Here is a 17,870-nt window from a genome sequence, read left to right as displayed (position 1 = left end):
CATCAATTGGACTGAAGTTCTAACTGACCTATTTTGCTAGAAGAGCCTTTCCGTCTACTTTTAGAATATCCACTCACTTAAGGATTCTAAGTTACTACAATCCGGTGAAATATAAGAGCGTCTCTGGCCTCACTTACAGAAGCCGCTTCCTGAACAATGAACACTCAGCTCGTATCCATTCTTTTCCACTCCATGGTTGTTCTCAGTACATTTTCTCCGTTATGGTGCGAGAGCAAGTAGGTGTTTTGTTGCTTAAGTTCCAGGAGTCTTCTTCGCGGGTTTGTCTGTCTATAAGGTCGATTTATTCGAGAAGAGAGTGAGCAGTGTGGCTGTGCGCTCAGTCGCTCAGTCGTGTCTGACTCTTTGCTACTTCATGGAGCCGCCCATCTCTTCTATCCACGGAGTGAATAGTAACTCTAATTAACACAGCTTTTCACCTAATTGAGTAGCATTTGATCAGAAAGGAAGTTTGAGCTTTCCAATAGCTGGCTCTGTGGCTTAGTTGGCTAAAGCGCCTGTCTCGTAAACAGGAGATCCTGGGTTCGAATCCCAGCGGGGCCTGCTGGTTTTTCATCTCAAAATTGAAACCTTAGTTTTAACAACAAATTCGAGTTTTTAGTCTGATACCATCTTAAAGGTAGATCAACTTCACTGATTGGAACTTTTTATTTCCACAACCTGTTCTCATTGCACATGTATTCTCAATGACTCTCAGGCTCTCTACTAATGGTCTATCGTATGGATCTACTATTTAGGTGTTCTTTAGTTCTTACTTTCTGCCATAATAAGGGTGGTGTCATCTGCATATCTGAGGTTATTGATATTTCTCTCAGCAATCTTGATTCCAGCTTGTGCTTCATCCAGCCCGGTGTTTCTCATGATGTACTTTGCATTGAAGTTAAATAAGCAGGGTGACAATATACAGCCTTGACATACTTCTTTCCTGAATTGGAACCAGTCTGTTGCCCCAGGTGCAGTTCTAACTGTTGCTTCCTGACCTGCATACAGATTTCTCAGGAGGCAGGTCAGGTGGTCTGGTATTCGCATGTCTTGAAGAATTTTCCATAGTTTGTTGTCATCCACACAAAGGCTTTGGCATAGTCAATAAAGCAGAAATAGATGTTTTTCTGGAACTCTCTTGGTTTTTCTATGATCCAACGGATATTGGCAATTTGATCTCTGGCTCCTCTGTCTTTTTAAAATCCAGCTTGAACATCTGGAAGTTCATGGTTTACATACTGTTGAAGCCTAGCTTGGAGAATTTTGAGGATTACTTTGCTAGTGTTTGAGATGAGTACAATTGTGCGGTAATTTGAGCATTCTTTGGCATTGCCTTTCTTTGGGATTGGTATGAAAACTAACCTTTTCCACTCCTGTGACCACTGCTGAGTTTTCCAAGTTTGCTGGCATATTGAGTGCAGCACTTTCACAGCATCATCTTTTAGGAGGTAAAATAGCTCAACTGGAATTCCATCACCTCCGCTAGTTTGTTCATAGTGATGCTTCCTAAGGCCTGCTTGACTTGGCATTCCAGGATCTCTGGCTCTAGGTGAGTGATCACACCATCATGATTATTTGGATCATGAAGATCTTTTTTGCATAGTTCTTCTGTGTATTCTTGCCACCTCTTCTTAATATCTTCTGCTTCTGTTAGGTCCATACATACTATTTCTGTACTTTATTGTGCTCATTTTTGCATGAAATGTTCCCTTGGTATCTCTCATTTTCTTGAAGAGATCTCTAGTCTTTCTCATTCTATTGTTTTCCTCTATTTCTTTGCATTGATCAGAGGAAGGCTTTCTTTTCTCTTCTTGCTATTCTTTGGAAGTCTGCATTCAGATGCTTATATCTTTCCTTTTCTCCTTTGCCTTTTGCTTCTCTTCTTTTCACAGCTATTTGTAAGGCCTCCTCAGACAACCATTTTGCCTTTTTGCATTTCTTTTTCTTGAGGATGGTCTTGATCCCTGTCTCCTGTACAATGTCACGAACCTCTGTCCGTACTTATTCAGGAACTCTATCAGATCTAATCCCTTGAATCTATGTCTCACTTCAACTGTATAATCATAAGGGATTTGATTTAGGTCATACCTGAATTGTCTAGTGGTTTTCCCTACTTTCTTCAATTTAAGTCTGAATTTGGCAATAAGGAGTTCATGATCTGAGCCACAGTCAGCTCCCGGTCTTGTTTTTGCTGACCGTATAGAGTTTCTCCATCTTTGGCTGCAAATAATATAATCAATCTGATTTCAGTATTGACCATCTGGTCCATGTCCATGTAGAGTCTTCTCTTGTGTTGTTGGAAGACAGTGTTTTCTATGACCAGTGCATTTTCTTGGCAAAAATCTATTAGCCTTTGCCCTGCTTCATTCATAGAAAACTAAAGAGCCTCTTGATGAAAATGAAAGAAGAGAGTGAAAAAGTTGGCTTAAAACTCAAGGATTCAGAAAACTAAGATCAATGCATCTGGTCCCATCACTTCACGGCAAATAGATGGGTAAACAGTGGAAACACTGACAGGCTTTTTTTTTTGGCATGGGGGGAGGGGGCTTCAAAATCACTGCAGATGGTGACTGCAGCCATGAAATTAAAAGACACTTTCTCCTTGGAAGAAAAGTTATGACCAGTCTAGACAGCATATTAAAAAGCAGAGACATTATTTTGCCAACAAAGGTCCGTCTAGTCAAAGTTGTGGTTTTTCCAGTAGTCATGTATGGATGTGAGAGTTGGACTATAAAGGAAGCTGAGCACTGAAGAATTGATGCTTTTGAACTGTGGTGTTGAAGGAGACTCTTGAGAGTCCCTTGGACTGCAAGGAGATCCAACCAGTCAATCCTAAAGGAAATCAACCCTGAGTATTCATTGGAAGGACTGATGTTGAAGCTGAAATGTCAATATTGATGTGAAGAACTGACTCATTTGAAAAGACCCTGATGATGGGAAAGATTGAAGGCAGGAGGAGAAGGGGATGACAGAGGATGAGATGATTGTATGGCATCACCGACTCGATGGACATGAATTTGAGCAAGCTCCAGGAGATGGTGATGGACAAGAAAGCCTAGCATGCTGCAGTCCCACGGGGTCGCAAAGAGTCCGACACGACTGAGCGACTAAACTGAACTGATACCAGTAGTGTACTTTTACGATCTCTTTTAAAATGGAATGAGAAATAAAATGTTTGTTTATGACCTACTAAGACAGAAGCTCTTGTGACAAAGGTCAAAGAGTTTTTTGGGAAAAAAAGACGGGAGTGGAAACCAACTTAGTCTTTGCCTCAGGCTGATTTGCTCTCTGACCCCTCCCACTTCTCACCTCCTCCAAAAGAGTTACAGGATCAGTCCGATGGGACCTTGGCAATCGAAGCAAGGTACATTTTTTTCAGCAGAGTATCGTTTAAACTTTAAATTGCTCAGAAATATCCAAAACGCGAAGAACGACTTTGTCTGTTTATCCAAAGTGTAAAAACACCACTGAGTAAATACTCAGTGACAGACTGGAGATGCCGGGGATCGAACCCGGGGCCTCATGCATGCAAAGCAGGCGCTCTACCACTGAGCTACATCCCCAAACCTGTAAACTTAGTACGGCCCCCAGGTACTTTTCTTTATGAATATATGCGGTCAACTTTCCGCATAAAAAACATTTACGTGTATTTTACGTTGTTGTGCAAGTATTTTAGAGGACTTAAATGTCGGAAAGATGTTTTATGTAAATCAATCTCATTAAAGCCTTCAGATTCTCTTGAATCTGATAAGGCCCGGTTTAAAACAAGCAACTGTAAAATTGGCTTTTACCCCAGCAGGACCATGCATAAAAGTCATTCAGATAGTGCCTTTTGGAAAGACTGATATTAAAAAAAAAAAACCATAGATGAATACAGCAAAGCACTGGGACATTTCTTGTTGTAGTACAAGGGAAAAGAAAATAGCAACCCACTACTGGGAAATCCCATGGCCAAGGAGCCTGAAGGGCTACAGTCCATGGGATTGTAAAAGAGTCAGACATGACTTAGTGACTAAATAGCAACAACACAGCAAAATACAAAGCCAAACTGTAATCTGGGGAGGAACTGTGAGACAGCCACCCTGCAGGCTGCTTTCGATCTCAGGTTCTAGGCTTGGAATTATCCACAGTCAGTATGCATATAAATCTCAGCCTGGTCCAAGAAGGAAAATCCTACTCAGTAGCTTGGGTGAGGAAACCTACCTATATCCCGTGAAATAAAAGATTGTAAGAGAGATGCTGAAGATTCAAATGTAAATCTAGGCTACAACACTTTAGAAACAGATTTCATTGTGAGACAGTGGTTCTCAAAGTGTGGTCTTTGGACCAGCAGCAACCGTATCTTCTGGGATCTTGCTAAGAATACAAATTCTAAGACCCCACCGCAGACCCATGAGTCAGGAACTCTGGGAATGTGGGTCCAGAGTTAATAATCTATGTTAAAAACCCTAGAGGTGATTTTGATGTATGCTAAAGGTTGAGAAGCACTGTTGTGAGGTATTGATGATGCTTCATTACTGCTGCTGCTGCTAAGTCGCTTCAGTTGTGACCGACTCTGTGCGACCCCATAGACGGCAGGCCATCAGGCTCCCCAGTCCCTGGGATTCTCCAGGCAAGAACACTGGAATGGGTTGCCATTTCCTTCCCCAATGCTTGAAAGTGAAAAGTGAAAGTGAAGTTGCTCAGTCGTGTCCTACTCCTAGCGACCCCATGGACTGCAGCCTACCAGACTCCTCCGTCCATCGGACTTTCCAGGCAAGAGTACTGGAGTGGGGTGCCATCGCCTTCTCTGGCTTCATTACTATACTATGACAATAACACAGTAGTAAGGTGTTTCCAACATTTAAAGATAAAATAGATCCACAAAGGTCATGTAACTTTTCTGTACTGTTAAACTTCATTGTAATAAAATGAGAGAAAAAATTTGAAAACATTTACAGATAAAATAATTTAACATATTAGGCATGAATTTTTATAGCTAGATGCTAAATGTTTAAATGTGTATGGGGTATCTAAATTTTTTAACTTAGCTTCTTATATATTATGAAAATAGTATGTGAATATCCTGAAGTATTAATTTTTAAAAATGAATGAGTTGTATACTAATTACAAACAGCAGAAAATTTCTCTTGATATTTGAAAGCCTCTGAACATTAGAGAATATAGCCACTAGCTATAGGAAGAGAAGGAGAGAGAAAGATAAGATGAGTAAGAATAGGTTAAGAAAAGCAAAAAGCCTAAATAAAACACATCTACAGGTAAAGACTATTTTGCAATGGGACACAACTGGACACACCAGAGATTGAACCCAAATCTCATGCGTGAGAACAAGCTCTACTACCAATTGAAACAAGGGACAAAGGAAAGAAAGAAGGAAGGGATCGCAACAACACTTCTTCACTCAACTATTCAGCCTCCAATAGATCAGAAACAAGGGACAAGGTCTAAATCACTTAGTTTTTGACCAAAATTACAAAGAATTCCTCTTTTGTGGGGAGTAATTGGAATCCTTGATACTCATCACAAACTGGATTCAAAAGCACAAAGGTTAGCACCTTCTGAGCTGGTCAATGCAGTCCGCAGGTGGAACCCTTTAGGCATTTAGACCTGGCACTGCTCAAGTCCGGGAGGATGGTCCTCTAAGAATTTGGGAACATTGACTGTTAGGCAATAGTGTAATAGTTATCACATCTGAGGCTTGTTCCTTATTGCAATTCACTGGAAAAATCACTCTACCACTAAAAATGGCCTGGCACTACCATTCTCCAAGGATTGGAATAAGACCCACCAGTGTGTCCATTCTTTCCATATTGGGGCCCTGACACACTTCCTGAGTTACATCCAACACACAATTTCCTCAGTGCTTGCCTGGGTGGGAAGTGCATCATTTGCACACCTGCTGCCTCTTTGGATGTGGCAGCCGGTGTATCAGTCTCCCTTTTTGGAATCGAAACTTGATTATGGCAAAATCTCATGGATGCAAATTTTTCAAATGTACAAGGTGAACACATTGCTTGGGACCTTCCCACGGTCTTGGAAAGTGTAGGTTATCCTACCCTCCCTTCTTGCCAACACAGCAGGACCCAGAGGAATTTGGGGAAGAGGTAGGGCACTATCACTGTACTGGGTATTTCCCAGATTTCCAGTGCTCCAGAGGCCCCAGGAACACCTTGACTGGGACAGAACAAGACTTGTTCCAATGGTAGAGAAGCGGCCTCCATGGGGAGGTAAACAGGTGAAGCCAAGGAACCTGCAACAAGAGGAAAGAGTGGGATGGAAGCTGAGGAATTGTGCCCATGCCCTGCACAGTAGTCAAGGCAGGAAAGAGCAGGGTTGAGAGGCAGGAGGGATACAGTTGGAGATGTGACCTAGCTCCAAATGCTAGGAGTAACACCAGAAAGTCAATGGAGCAACCTAAGCTGATTCGTAGACAGGCCTGCAAGGAATGTTCGTCTGCCTAATACCTGCTCTGAATCCTGAAAGTAAACTTCTGAAAGAGAGCAAGGACTATGTTTTTGTTGGTGAAAAACAGGAGGACAGATTTTTGCAGGTGTGACTGTGAACAATTCTGAAAAATGCTCAACGATTTGCTCCAACAAGCACAGTGATCATCTGCACCAGAGAGAGGCAGTTCTGAAGCTTGGAAGTCCACAATGTTAGATCTAACCCATCCAGTCTCCAGCAGAATTATCAAATACACTGTGTCAGCACCTTGTCCACTATCCATATCTCAGTGTCACTGAGAGGCTGGGGCTGTCCCATCCATTGACAAACTGGATCTCATTTTTCTGTGGCTGTTTGCCAAGGGTAAATTCAATAAAACCAACTAATGCATCTCAGACCCACAACTCTTGCCTTAGGCCTGTTGGCCAACATAGTCCCACCACAAGCCTGAGCAAATTGCTGCTGGGCACTTTGGGTTTCGTACTCCACTAGCGCTTAGAACTATGGTGGAAATGTGAGAACAGCCACTTATCCTGCAAGGCCAAATTGATCCTCAAGTACAACTCTTGGCCAAGTCTTGTCTTTCAAGACTCCTGAAGCTATCAATTTCTGGCCAAGAATGTGGTATACTTTGTGTCTGCCACTATAGTTACATAAGCATTTCCTTGCCAGAGGACTTGTCATACTGAAATCATTTGTATATGTATTTGTGAATCCTCCTCTCCCACACACACTTCACTGGAAGATTCTCTGTTCTGTAACATACATCCTGAACAGACTGTGCCTGTAATTTCTCACAGCTCTTTACTGAGTGGCCGCTATCTGCAAGGCTCTATGCTAAGGGCTTGATACAGAGTTAGGAGAGAAAACAGTACAGGCTCTGCCCTATTGAAGCTATCTTGCTAGAGAAGGAAACATCTAGTCTAATAACAAATCTACGTGATTAGTCATGATAAATTCTAAGAATATTAAGGGAAAGTACATGGAATTTATAGATGGTATTATTTAATAAGTATTTATTAAATCTACCTGATTATGTTTCTACGAGTGTAGGTTGAAGGAGCGCACAGAATGTCTAGCCATAAATTGTATTCACTACTGCTCAACAAAGGAAAAAATTCTCTCTTCGGTTGTGGGGATGTAGCTCAGTGGTAGAGCGCATGCTTTGCATGTATGAGGTCCCGGGTTCGATCCCTGGCATCTCCACTTTAGCTAAACTACGGTCTCAGCGGACTTCTCACCCTTTAATCCTCGCAAGGATTGATACTGAAGCATAAATAACAGAATCTTTTAAAGTACTGAAGCATAAATAACAGAATCTTTTAAAGTACTGAAGCATAAATAACAGAATCTTTTAAAGTTAAGTGTATTGAGTTATGGGGAAAGTATTGCTCAAAGCCCCTCCACCCCTGATTAATAAGGATTGTAGCTCCAAGAACAGTTGCTTTTAAATAATATATACCATAGAAAAGACATTAGCACAGGCAGAGTGAATTCTCAAGGGAGGTTAGAACATTTCTTCAATTATGGAAGCTGGTTTTGAAGGAAAAAAAGATATATTCAAAAACTAGCCTTCCATATTTGCTCCACTCTGGTTGTTCTACTAGTAGACCAAAAGTCATTGTTACGTTTTTATGACTCATTTTTATTCCACTCTTTCATAGTGATTATTGACATGATCAAATTTTATAAGAAATAATAACAATACAAAACTTCTCTCTTCCCTATTAAGAAAATTGTATGTATATCATCAGGTTTTACACTTTAAATATATTTTACAACTTTACAATTTGTAATTGTATAATTACAATTTTGTCAATTATACCTCAATGAAGCTGAAAGAAAACTATACTTGACAGTGATTTTGAAGAAACAGAAGCCATATATAACCAAAACTAATATCGTGTTTTATGCCAATTATCTCAATTAAAACTTTTTAAAAAAGAAATACAAGCCATTCTTTGATGAAAATAAAAATTAAAATGTATTTCATATAAAATATAAAGCATAAATATATATTGAGAACTAAATTTTTAACTTTCAATTTTGGACTTTTTTTTTTTTTTAAATAAATAATACAAATATTTATTAGAGAAAGAGGCATATGATGTGTACTGGTCTCACTTTTAGTGATGAGAAATTGATCATTGATTTCAGGTATGTCAGCCTGTTCCATGCATTCTAGAGCTCCCCCATCCAATTTTACCTCATGGTTGTAGCACCCATTGCTGATTGTGACCTAGATACATTAAAGTAATATCAGGTGCAAAATGTTGAATCTAATTTTATAATTCCTTCCGCATGTATTAGCAGTGATTATTCTACAGAGAAAAAGTTTCCCTCATCAACTGTATGCTTATCCTGAAGTACACTCCAGATACAGAGGTGGTATAAATACTCGATTCTTTTCCTTCATTTGTCAGCTTTCAAAACAATGAATCAATAACCAAAATCCTCCAAAGCCTGCGTCTAGGAACACTAGTATGTGTAGTAATTTTGCAACCAGGTTCTTTACTAAATTGTCCATTTGTAGTAGCTTTTCTGTTTTGAGGAGTTGTTTTTAGGTATATAATCCTAACAGAGAGCTTTATCCCCTCCTATCTACTAGTTACTCCTCTAATTACTGTTTTATGCTAAATGCCTTGGTTAGTACCTCCATTACAACATTAAAATAGTAAAGACAGTAGATATCTTTGTCACAAAAGACTTAAATCTATGTGACCACAAATATACCTGAAAGGACTTAAATAGGTGATACAGATCATAAAAACTTACTAAAAAATATTGTATGGAATTATTTTAAAGAATAAAAACTAATTCCTAGAAATTAACACGTTTAAAAGGGACAAGTGATTTTTTTTTTTCCTCTCATATATTCAGCCAGTATTTCAGACTAGGTCTGGTCTAAGCAAATCAGCTCTGATTATTAGGTTGGTTAAGACACACAGTGGGATATTTGTTTGTGTTGTGAAAGTAGAAGTGAAATAAATTTCACTCAAATTTATTTCTGAAATGAGCCCATGTCATTTACTTTGATTGAAATTTTTTCAACAGGAGATATTTAGATGCTTGACCTCTCACACTCTCAATCTTAGCAAAGTGGCAATGGTCTGAATTCATTGAAGCAGCCAGTCTCCATTCAATCTGGCATTCAGTTTAGGCTTGGAAGGCACCACATACGATGACAGACAACACTTTATTGTTTCCCTATGCATAGAACCCTGCAGTTATAACAGGACCACTGCTTCCACATCAAGTGATTCAAGAGAAGAAAGAAAGCAGGGGGTGGTGAGATGCTCATTAGGAAGAAACAAATGATATTTTTCTACTATTCCACCTCCAGTGTGTGTTTTGTTCTAAGAACGCTTCAGAATTCAGGAGAAAGTGAATAAAAGCGAGAGTCTCTTGTTGATCTTTCTGCTTTCTTCTTTTCTGCTTTCAACTTGGACTCCAAAGAAATTAGGCCAATTATCTTTCAAAAACGCTTGGACATTCCTGGTGGTAGTAGCACTCTCGGGGCAGAAATTAGATACCACAAAGGCAGTGCAGATAGAAAACTGAATGAAAGAAGATACCCGGTTTTAAAGGGTAAGTCGAAAGGAAAAGCGGCTTGATCACAAGCACATCCCCCTCAAAACTGGTGGAGGTGCCGGGGATTGAACCCGGGACCTCGTACATGCTAAGCACGCGCTCTACCACTGAGCTACACCCCCAGCTGCGAGTAGTTTTCCTTGGATTCCTTTCGTGATTTATAATCATTATTCCTTTGCTTCTCAAAGATTTAGTAAATTGCCTAGGAAATGCCCATTTGCGAAATCGACTGCGCGGCGGCCTCAGACGAAAACAACAGAATGAAATTCTAAAGGAAGGAGGCTGAAAAGAGACCATCTGTTATCTCTTACTCTCCAACCTCCATTCCTGCCCTTTCCACCTGTAAGGCTTCAGGAGACCGAAGCAGGTAGCTGGGCAGCTGGGGTACCCGCTGAGGAGGTGGCGTTGGGAAGGGAGCAGAGGTGGAGTCAAAGCGGGTCCGCGCCAGCACCACCTTCCTTGAAACAAAGACCCTCAAATCATCCGCGTTTCCGGAAGCCAAATATATATAGAGAGATAGATATAGATATATCCCCTGCGTTTCGTGGTGATGGCAGGGAACATCCCAGAGAGCTCACGGTGTCCTGGATGGAACGCTTAAGACTAATTGGAAGCATGAGCTTGGGTGCCTGGCATCACGTAGGCGCCCAGATCATCCACAGGAGCAACATTTACCTCGTGCAAATCTCTGCCGTCCTCCTGCTTTGCCGAGCTTGGCCGAGGGTGGGCTGGGCTGGGCTGTTGCTTAGAACAAAATTAAGCAGGCAAGGCAGGACTGGCTTCTGTTTATCCGCGACTAGTCCTTTAGGAATCAGGGAGCTATCAAGAATTATTAGTACCTCGGATGATTTAGGAAAGGGGAGAGTCTCCTATATCTTAAAGCGTGAGCCCGGCCCCAATTCACAGCCTTCGATTTCTCGGGCACGTCCAGCGCAGTTTCTCTCCCTCTGAAACAATTTCAAACTAAAATTTTGAAAAAAAAAATGAAACAATACCCCCCAAATAACCATATAACTTTTATCTAGAGTTAGTGACTTACTATTTTACCCCCATTTGATTTATCATTTGCTTCCTCTCTCTCCCATTTGAAAGTAAGCTGTAATACATCTTTGAAACAGAACAAGACCCTATAGTCTTTGTCCTCTATGTCCTCTGCCTGCCTTTTGTCTGTGGAAAATCTTTAGCCAAAGAGTAAGTTTAGAGAAGTGAAAAAAAAAAAGCAGAAACAAAGGAAAAGAGTCCAACAAGACTAAATAATAATTATCTAGTCGTTAAAAGGACCTTAATCCCTGGGTCAGGAAGATCTTGGGGAGAAGGGAATGGCAAACTACCACAGTATTTTTGCCTGGAGAATTCCATGGACAGCGGAGCCTGGAAGGTTACAGTCCATGGGGTCACAAAGAGTCAGACAAGACTAAGCAACTGCACTCCTAGTTTCCTCTCAAGGGCTATAGATAATATTCTGAGCCATATCCTGTGAGCTGTCTTGTAGATACTGAAACCCCCAACAGGTAGAGAGGTTAACTACATGATGACCAGACTATAGTCATGACATAAGCTTCCAGAGTTCCTAGAATTGGCTTCAAGGAAACAGGAATAAACTGGCCCTGGAACTAAACATCAACTGTACTTAAAACAATCAAGATGATGCTGATCAAACCACTGATGACCAATTCCAAGATGACTGTCAGAGCTGATTGCGCTGCTTCTGCATGTAGCCCCTTCCCTCTGTCTATAAAAGCTCTTGCCCACTGGTTGTGAGTGGTGAGGAGTTGGCCTTTGGGCAGGAGACCGTACCCCACTCTTTGCTGGCGTCCAAAACTTTCCTTTCCTCCAACCTTGCCTCTTCATTGGCTTTTGCATGGGGAGCAGGTTAGGGTGATTAGTCATAGAGCTCTAGATGTGGGAGTCTTACCTAGAGTGGCTGAGAGCTGGAGACTTTGAGAGCAAGAATTGCAGAAAGCCGACCTGGATCAGCAGAGGAGAGGTTATCCTGAAACCAGGTAGCAACAGAAATACAACTGTGGGGGTGAATATTTAGTACTAGAAGAGCAGAGAGGTGGAGAGCAGAACTGAAACTGACCTTCTCCTTATGGGCCAAAACCGGTAGTAAGACAGACTTTGTTCAGAGTATGTTGTATGTTGAAGATTCTATGAAATTCAGTAAAGGAGCATGAGAAGGAAAATAGAGGGTAACTCTTGCCATAAGTTAAGATCCAAAGCAGAGATTTCATGAGAAGGAAGAGCTACAGCATTTTGGCATGTGAGAGTCTTTTCAAATTTATCTCCAAAATTCTGCACTAAATATAGAAAAGAAGTTGAACCCTAATGAGTGGAAGCCTTTCTTGATACTTGGTTTATTTGAAGTTGTCAAGTTCAATTTCCTCCTGCGGGAGAAAGAGGAGAATTGTGGAGGTGAGACAGAGAGAGTGGGTATGGAACTGGTGAAGTGGCCTGCCCAAGGCCACATGGTGAGTGGGACAGAACCACAACCAGTAGGCAGGCTTCCTGGCTCCTACAGGAGCAAGGATTTCCCTTCCTGGCCCTTCTCCGTGTTTGTGGCAGCCGCGGTAAATCAATTGCGCACTCTAAGACTCCAATCTACTCTATAACCAAAACGGCCCAGCAGGACGCTTGTGTTTTTCTACTTTTGTCCAACCACCTTTTCACTGGTTGCTGTATGTCACAGATTGATGAATGCCAAGCCCCAGAGAAGGTAACAAGGCAGAAATGAAGGCGATTTTTTATCAGTCCAGCATATTTCAGAAGCAAACATAAGAATCCCCGAGACAAACTTTATTGTTTCTAGTTCTTTTCCAGAAAACAGTTATCCTGGGACATGTTCTAATCAGGATGTAGGTAATTGGGCCTTCGACTGCAGAGTGCAGCGGTCGAGGGACCCTAGTCTCTGGGAGAAAACATGGCAGATGACTGGAGCCATGACAATAAATCAGGGTTGAAATCCTGGCTATGTTCATGTGTTCAACAAGGATCTAGGTGTTTAAGTACCGAAGTGTACTGGTTTTACCTGGTTATTTTGTATATGCCAAGTAACTGGACCACTCTAAGAGTCATTTTCAGTTTTATGGTTGCTGTGAAATGTTTCTTAAAAATCTGATCACAAGAATCGAATCAGGATTAAACCAAGAGGAAAAAAAAAAAAAAAAAAAAAAGGCAATTTGATACGGTGCTCCAGAGTAGAACTGCAGTGATGAAGGCATGATTTTACTCTGTTACCATTAGACGAGGTGGCCGAGTGGTTAAGGCGATGGACTGCTAATCCATTGTGCTCTGCACGCGTGGGTTCGAATCCCACCCTCGTCGTGAGGCTCTCTTTGGACTTCTTTGGTCCCTTCAGAACAACTGCTGTGTGAGAGCAGTGCGCTAGTAAGTAGCTTTCTAGTTGCCATGTGAATGGTGTTTGTCATCACCTGAAATGGAACTTCCTCAAGGGGCTTTTTTGAGGAAGAGTAGCTAACTGAGGAATATAGAAAAACATTGCTTAAAATCATCCACAGAAATATACACAATTAATTATTATATGTTGTACTTGTAGGAAATTTTCAGCCTATTTTTAGCTGTACTGCAATATTTCACAAAGTTTGCTAATTTAAACTGTCTCCCTTTCCAATAGACTACTTAACCATTACTAAGGATCTCTTGCTTTAATGAAGAGAGTATGCACCTGCTTAGAGACAAAACTGAAAATACATCCAGTAGAATATTTCCTGTTAGATCCAAGGATTCCTCCATTAGCAAAACAGAGAAGAAAGTCAGTATTGTGTAGCTTCTCTTGTGATCTCCATCTCCATCTTGTCAGAAATTTGGGGAAAGTATTTTTATACATATATTAAAATATTATATTATTTTATAAAATCATTTTATTTAATTTTTATATATGAAATACAGTTTAACTTAGAATTATTAAAATATTTTAAATATACAAGGTATACATATATGTAAACCTATACAGCAAAATTTTGCATTCATTCTTATTTTCCAACCACCTAATTACATTCCCCACAAATAGCCATTTTATCTCTTCCAGAATCATATTAAGCATATATGAATATATACCACATGAAATAAATATAGCTTTTAATCTCAGATAACACAAATGATAACATACTATGCACACTAGTCTGTGTCTTTGCTCTTTCCCTTAATCAATATATCTTGGAGAGGTTTCCATATCATCACAAAAAGTAACAGTTTATTCTTTTCCAAGGATGTATGATATTTCAACATATGGGTTACTGTATATTACTTAACCAGACCTCTATTGGACATTTAGGTTCCCCATCCCCATCTTTTGTTTTTATAAGCTATGCTAAAATGAATAACTTTGTACATTTATATATAATAATATAGATAGATATTTATATTATTCTTATATATGTAAAATTGAATGTGTGTATTTGTAACACTGTAAGATTAAATTTTTAAAAAGGCATTTGCTATGCCCTAGCATATATGCTTTTGAAATATTTACACATACTTCCAAATTGCTCTCTAAAGGAGTTTTATTAATGTACACTCCAGATAGTAATGTCTGAGGTCCTTGCTCCCATCACCCTCCCCAATATGCTATGTTGCCAACTTTGGTTTCTCTGTCATTTTAGTAGGTGGAAGTGATATTGCAGTGTAATTTAATTTTCATTTCTCTCATTACAACAAAATATTTGTTACACTTGTAAAAATAGAATATTCCTTGCTTTAGTTAATTTGAATTTTGATTTTTTTTTAAGGTGAGAACAATTTGAAGTATGATTTCTAGGCTGCTTCAAGTGTGTGTAGCGAATGAAGAATTCTGGGCTTCACTCTTGACCTATTAAATTATGATGTCAGGGAATGTGCTCTAGAATCTGTAATTTAATAAAGCACCCAGATGTTTCTCATGTTGATCTTAAAGCCTCATATCTGGTTGAGGTATATATGTATTACATTTAATCAGCCAGAATTCTCTTTATTTCTGTAAATATTCAGCCGAGGAAAGCTGCTCCTGCCATCAGGGTTCAAAGTCACATTCTCATATCTTGGAAAAATTAAAAATTTTGTTTCATATCCTCAGGAAATTGGCTATCTTTAATCCATTCAGTCCTCTACAATGGACACATTCCCTATGTTAATCGTATCTTCAAATCCTGAATTAAATCTTTTTTCTGAAAAAGCAATTTTCCTAGGATATGTCTATAAGTTCTCTGAGGCAACTGTCAAAGAAAAATTGCACTAAATGAAGTTAAGGAAGGAAGGAAGATGGGCAAGGAAGACTTTATTTAAGACTGTTGCAGTAGGGAAGATTGAACTCAATCTAGAATACAAGAGAGGCAACTGAGTATTTATAGCCAAAGGGGCAGAGTAAGGAGTCATTAGGTGGAAATTACTACAAAGAATTTGATTAAATATCAAGAGTGGAGAAGGGGAGCTTGATTGGATATCAAGGATGCTGAGGGGGATTCTAGATAAACTGGCTAAGCAAGATTCTTGCCCAAATGCTGGGAAGGCCAAGGATGGTTTGTAAGAGGACTCAGAGAAGCTTGACACAATTTTGGTCAAGTAGGTAGTTCTTGTTAATATCCACAGGGATTCCTTCAGCTTCCTGAAGGGATGGGAGACCAACAGCAGGTAAGATTCCCACATAAGTATCCATGTGTTCTCCCAGTCTCTCGTGTATCTGTTACTGATTCTGCCTCCCTATAGCAGTTGTTAATTGGCTTTCTCTTGAGTCCTGGGTCCTCCAGCCAGGTATTTTTCATTACTTGTAATTTACAGACTTTGAATAACATGTGAGTTACTGAATTTGAGCTACAACAAATGGGTCCTTGATGCTAGATATGACCATAATGATTACATCATTAAATTCTCTGTCAGTGTTTGAGATGAAGTGGTTCTCCCATTTGTTATGTCATTTCCAGGAAGGTGTCTATTTGGGTTTCTATGTCACTGCTGTAGATGTTTGAGAACCACAGGCTAGAAATGGGAGAGGCTGGAGGGGCTGCAGTTAGAAACTTCCTACATAGGGAAGGCTATCAGGTCAATTCAGAAGAGAGAGAATATTTTAGGGGGGTACTTTTGATCATATTAGCATCAACAAGGTGGAAAGAAAACAGGAGCATGCCTGCTAAGGCACCACCCCAAGCAGAAATGTTATTTCCCCCTGTAATTAGCATCATCACAGATCATATAAGTGGAGGTACAGTCAAGTGTCCATAGTAGGAAACAAAAGAATCTGTTTTCATAAACTTAGTAACCTTAATTTGTTAGAGTCTTGCATCAGTTCAGTTCAGTTGCTCAGTTGTGTCCGACTCTTTGCTACCCCATGAATTGTAGCACGCCAGGCCTCCCTGTCCATCACCAACTCCTGGAGTTCACTCAGACTCACGTCCATTGAGTCAGTGATGCCATCCAGACATCTCATCCTCTGTCGTCCCCTTCGCCTCCTGCCCCCAATCCCTCCCAGCACCAGAGTCTTGTCCAATGAGTCAACTCTTCGCATGAGGTGGCCAAAGTACTGGAATTTCAGCTTTAGCATCATTCCTTCCAAAGAAATCCCAAGGCTGATCTCCTTCAGAATGGATTGGTTGGATCTCCTTGCAGTCCAAGGAACTCTCAAGAGTCTTCTCCAACACCACAGTTCAAAAGCATCAATTCTTCGGCGCTCAGCCTTCTTCACAGTCCAACTCTCACATCCATACATGACCACAGGAAAAACCATAGCCTTTGCTAGACGGGCCTTTGTTGGCAAAGTAATGTCTCTGCTTTTGAATATGCTATCTAGGTTGGTCATAAATTTCCTTCCAAGGAGTAAGCGTCTTTTAATTTCATGTGTGCAGTCACCATCTGCAGTGATTTTGGAGCCCAGAAAAATAAAGTCTGACACTGTTTCCACTGTTTCCCCATCTATTTCCCATGCAGTGGTGGGACCGGATGCCATGATCTTCATTTTCTGAATGTTGAGTTTTAAGCCAACTGTTTCACTCTCCTCTTTCACTTTCATCAAGAGGCTTTTGAGTTCCTCTTCACTTTCTGCCATAAGGGTGGTATCATCTGCATATCTGAGGTTATTGATATTTCTCCCAGCAATCTTGATTCCAGCTTGTTCTTCTTCCAGCCCAGCGTTTCTCATGATGTACTCTGCATAGGGTCTTGCATAACCAACAGTAATTCATAATGAGTCAATGAAATATTTATAGTTCAGTGAGTTATTGGTGAGAGTAGGACTTGATTTAAATTTTTTGTTACATAATGTTGTTCAGGTACTCAGTCATGTCTGACTCTTTGCGACCCTGTAGACTGCAGCATGCTGTGCAATCCAGCATGCAGGATTCTCTGTCCTTCACCATCTCCTAGAGCTTGCTTAAACTCATGTGCTTTGAGTTGATGATGCCGTCCAACCATCTTGTCCTCTGTTGTCCCCTTCTCCTCTTGCCTTCAATCTTTCCCAGAATTAGGGCCTTTTCTAATGAGTCAGGTCTTTGCATCAGGTGGCCAAAGTATTGGAGTTTCAGCTTCAGCATCAGTCCTTCCAATGAATGTTCAGGATTGATTTCCTTTAGGATTGACTGATTTGATCTCCTTGCAGTTCAAGGGACTCTGAAGAGAATTCTCCAATACCATAGTTCAAAAGCCTCAATTCTTCAGCGCTCAGCCTTCTTTACGGTCCAACTTTCATATCCATACATGACTACTGGAAAAACTACAGCTTTGACTAGATGGGCCTTTGTTGGCAAAGTAATGCCTCTGCTTTTTAATATGCTGTCTATGTTGGTCATAGCTTTTCTTCCAAGGGGCGTTTTTTAATTTCAAGGCTTCAGTCACTATCTGCAGTGATTTTG

At 40.3% G+C, this 17,870-nt stretch overlaps 5 non-coding genes across 5 annotated transcripts; 3 read left to right on the top strand and 2 right to left on the bottom strand.

Moving 5' to 3' along the window:
- Window positions 1-487: 487 nt before the first annotated feature.
- Window positions 488-561, top strand: TRNAT-CGU (transfer RNA threonine (anticodon CGU)). The gene has a single exon. It is a non-coding gene; the product is annotated as a tRNA-Thr (tRNA).
- Window positions 562-3,491: 2,930 nt separating this feature from the next.
- TRNAA-UGC (transfer RNA alanine (anticodon UGC)) lies at window positions 3,492-3,563 on the bottom strand. Its single transcript has one exon. It is a non-coding gene; the product is annotated as a tRNA-Ala (tRNA).
- A 4,015-nt stretch (window positions 3,564-7,578) lies between these two features.
- Window positions 7,579-7,650, top strand: TRNAA-UGC (transfer RNA alanine (anticodon UGC)). Its single transcript has one exon. It is a non-coding gene; the product is annotated as a tRNA-Ala (tRNA).
- A 2,435-nt stretch (window positions 7,651-10,085) lies between these two features.
- Window positions 10,086-10,157, bottom strand: TRNAA-AGC (transfer RNA alanine (anticodon AGC)). Its single transcript has one exon. It is a non-coding gene; the product is annotated as a tRNA-Ala (tRNA).
- Window positions 10,158-13,277: 3,120 nt separating this feature from the next.
- TRNAS-GCU (transfer RNA serine (anticodon GCU)) lies at window positions 13,278-13,359 on the top strand. Its single transcript has one exon. It is a non-coding gene; the product is annotated as a tRNA-Ser (tRNA).
- Window positions 13,360-17,870: the final 4,511 nt, after the last annotated feature.

The sequence above is a fragment of the Bos mutus genome, chromosome 23 (genome assembly GCF_027580195.1).
Source record: "Bos mutus isolate GX-2022 chromosome 23, NWIPB_WYAK_1.1, whole genome shotgun sequence".
Classification (NCBI taxonomy): Eukaryota; Metazoa; Chordata; class Mammalia; order Artiodactyla; family Bovidae; genus Bos; species Bos mutus.
The sequence above is the reverse complement of the archived record's forward strand: the minus strand, read 5'-3'. Positions and strand labels throughout refer to the sequence as shown.